The 3,574-nt window shown below is 41.2% G+C and overlaps 1 protein-coding gene across 3 annotated transcripts in view; it reads right to left on the bottom strand.

The window, feature by feature from the left end:
* The window catches only part of cd2ap (CD2-associated protein), a 90,714-nt gene that overhangs the window by 9,044 nt on the left and 78,096 nt on the right, over window positions 1-3,574 (bottom strand). The gene's annotated exons all lie outside the window — the stretch shown is intronic.

Genomic DNA, 3,574 nt, shown 5'->3' with positions numbered 1-3,574 from the left:
ACACACACACACACACACACACACACACACACACACACACACACACCTAAATGCAAAGACTTGATAGACAGATAAAACATGTAGAAGATGAAGATGAGAAGATTCTGCACATGAGCAGATCAGTTTCTGGTTTGTGCAGCATTAGGTAGCTTTCACACACGAGCTGTTCGGTCCGTTGAAATTTGTTTTGTGTAAATTGTTAATAACTGAGCAATGGGAAAACAATTGCTAATTGAAAAACAAATTGTTAGATTAGTTGAAAAATAAATCGTTAAAGTAATCGAAACATGAGTTGTTAGCTTAGTCGACTTATCGAAAATATAGTCCATCGGATAAAGAATTTTTAAGGCCGATATCAATACGAATATTTTATCTTTAAATCGGCTATTAAAAATGCCGATATGATAGATCGGGAAATGCATAATATCAGCTGATAATATCTGTTCTATTGAAAAGTAACAACAATATCGGCTCTATTGGAAAATAATAATATCGGCTATGTCAAAAAATGAATCTTTAGATTAGTCAACTAATCAGAAAAATGATGCTATGTTCATCGCATGGGACGGACGGAGAGTATGTGCATATGAACAACAAACTTAAACAGAGGAAATAATGAGTCACTCCCACTTTGGTTACGCAACGCTGAACAGCTTTTGCAACTGTGGTGTAACACCACTTTGAGTCTGGAGTGGGGAAATAAGTCCTGCCTGTGACTGCATGGAAGATGAAATGTTCATGTTCCACGGCGATGTGTGGCGATCGGGTCCTGGTGAGAAAAGTGGACTTTTAGCAGCTCTTTATCACCTTTAAAAGGAATCAGTCACACACAGAGAGCACTGCAGTGAAAAACCTGAAGGTCAGCTCTTTTCAGTCCATCAGAGATTTTTCCTTCTGACCTTTCTGCCTCCTTTTCTCTTCCTTTGTGTCTCTGTCTCGATCGCTAAACGCTTCTCTTCCACTCTCAAAACATCAACCTTTAACCTGTCTGATCCATCCAATTACGTCTGATCCTACTCAAAGTTCTCGCACCACCTCCTGTCTTTTTGAAATGTTTCTCTCTGACTTACACTGAGCTCTGCTGTCAAAATCCCATTCATTTTCTCCATAAGGATTTTGATTATTAGCAATAATGGCTAAGCCATCCAAGGTAGACTATCCACGTTGCTCTGAGGTTGTGAAACAAAGGTTTTGCTCCTGTAGAAGCTGGACGTCTACATGACATCAACCTTGTTTTAAGAAAGTCCTGTTTTCTTATGGAGAAGTACGACAATACCCACAATCCTAAGTGTAACAGCAACATCTCTGATTGGTCCAACTCCCTGTTGCCATGGAAATGATTACCACACCCACAAACCCTCGAACAGCCAGTGCTAGCTTCTACCATGAGAGTCTAAGATAGTTTCTAAGAGTCTAAGATAGATAGTCGGTTGGCCTTAGAACTCTTTCTGGAAGCATTTAATGAAACAACGATGGAGATGTTGAACGGGGTAAAACACTTTTGGAACCAGAGCTGTTCAAAAAGTGGGCAGTCACTGTTGAGCTCTATGCTTCCTCACGCCTTTCACCTTTTTATTAAAAGGCATATTTGCATATAATCTACAGATGAATTTTCCCAAACTCGTTAATGGAGCGCCAGGAAAGACTCTGGGCACTTGGGTGGACACTGCTGAGGCAGCAGCCGGGTTTTCTTCCTTGTCTCATGTCTGTTTGTGTGTGTGTTGTTTTTGTCTCCCTCCCTCTCGTCTTTCCTCTCTATATTCTATTTTTTATTTTTTCCCCCTTTCTGGCCCTGCGGCACGTTCTCTGTCTGTATATTGTTTGCAATTGTTTGTTGCAGTCTACTTTCCAAAAATAAATTAAAAATTTGAACACACTAAAAAAAAACTCTTGATAGGCAATGTTTTCAAGGTTGATATGAGGGAACTCTTGGTAGGAACGGTTAATTAGAAATACCTTTTAACAATGATTGAGGAATTTAATATAGAATATTATCCCATTATACAGGAGGACTCTGGGTTGGATTAACCCACGGTACTTTTACCAAGTCACTTTATTTTACATTTTGTGGCAATATGCTAGACTCCCTTAAATTAATATATAAACCACCTTGGTATATACAAGCACATCTTTGTATCCATGAAATTAAATGGAAAAAGGACATGAATGCCTGTATAATACAGGATTCCTAAACCTTTTCCAAGGTCAAGGTCCAATTTAAAGCTTTTTCCAGCACCTTACACATCCATAAATCACAAACAAATACATAATCAAAAAGAATTATTTTGTGTTTTTGGCACATTAAAAGACATAATGCTATAAACAGCCAAAATTGTGTTTCGTAATAGCAGAATGATCAGATATTTAAGCAAAACTCAAGTTTTATTTTCCAAATCAGTGTCTAAGTCGACTCTGCTTGCTGTGTAACCTGCCTGAGTCAATGGAGGCAGGAGGATTTGAGCCAAATGACATGCAGCTGGGTCATTCTGGGTCACTCAGACTCACTCCAGGGAAACCAGTGTACCCAACTGCACAGTCTTTTCACTTTTTTCTAAATCTAGGGCCTGCTGTACAAATTTGTAATGGTTTAGTCATATTGACATGTTTGTCTTCCACCCTACAAAGTTTGGGCTACCTGTCTCTCTTTCTAACCTGTCTCTCTCTCTCTAACCTGTCTCTCTTTCTAACCTGTCTCTCTCTCTCTAACCTGTCTCTCTCTCTAACCTGTCTCTCTCTCTAACCTGTCTCTCTCTCTAACCTGTCTCTCTTTCTAACCTGTCTCTCTCTCTAACCTGTCTCTCTCTCTCTCTAACCTGTCTCTCTCTCCTAACTCTGTCCCCTCTCTCTCTAACCTGTCTCTCTTTCAACCTGTCTCTCTCTCCGCCTCCTCTCCTAACTGTCTCTCTCCTCTAACCGTCTCTCTCTCTAACCTGTCTCTCTCTCTCTACCGCCTCTCTCTAACCTGTCTCTCTTTCTAACCTGTCTCTCTCTCTAACCTGTCTCTCTCTCTCTAACCTGTCTCTGCTCTCTAACCTGTCTCTCTCTCTCTAACCTGTCTCTCTCTAACCTGTCTCTCTTCTAACCTGGCTCTCTCTCGAACCAACCTGTCTTCTCTCTCTCTAACCGTCTCTCTCTAACCTGTCCTCTCTCTCTCTTCTAACCTGTCTCTCTCTCTACTCTCATTCTAACCTGTTCCTCTCTCCTCTCTCTTAACCTGTCCATCTCTCTCTACCTGTCTCTCTCTACTGTCTGTTTTAACTGTCTCTCTCTAACCGTCTCTCCGCAGACTTGTACGTCGGGGGGCGTCGAAGCGGGGGGGGGGGCGTTGTCTCCTCGCGGGGGGTCTAACCTCGGCCTTTCTACACCGGTCTCTCTCTCAACACTGTCTCTCTCCTCTACCCTGTACCTCCTCTCTAACCTGAATCTAATACCTTCCATTATATTAATGTCCAGATATTGCTTCCCAGATAATGTGATTTTCAGGCTGTAAAACTAAAATCATTTCAAGGGTCGAAAATATGAAGACAGGATATGAACAGAAATATTTTACAGGCCTTGGTTTTGGGACACATTC

Source organism: Etheostoma spectabile, unplaced genomic scaffold (genome assembly GCF_008692095.1).
Source record: "Etheostoma spectabile isolate EspeVRDwgs_2016 unplaced genomic scaffold, UIUC_Espe_1.0 scaffold362, whole genome shotgun sequence".
Taxonomy (NCBI): Eukaryota; Metazoa; Chordata; class Actinopteri; order Perciformes; family Percidae; genus Etheostoma; species Etheostoma spectabile.
This window is presented reverse-complemented; position numbering and strand designations above follow the sequence as displayed.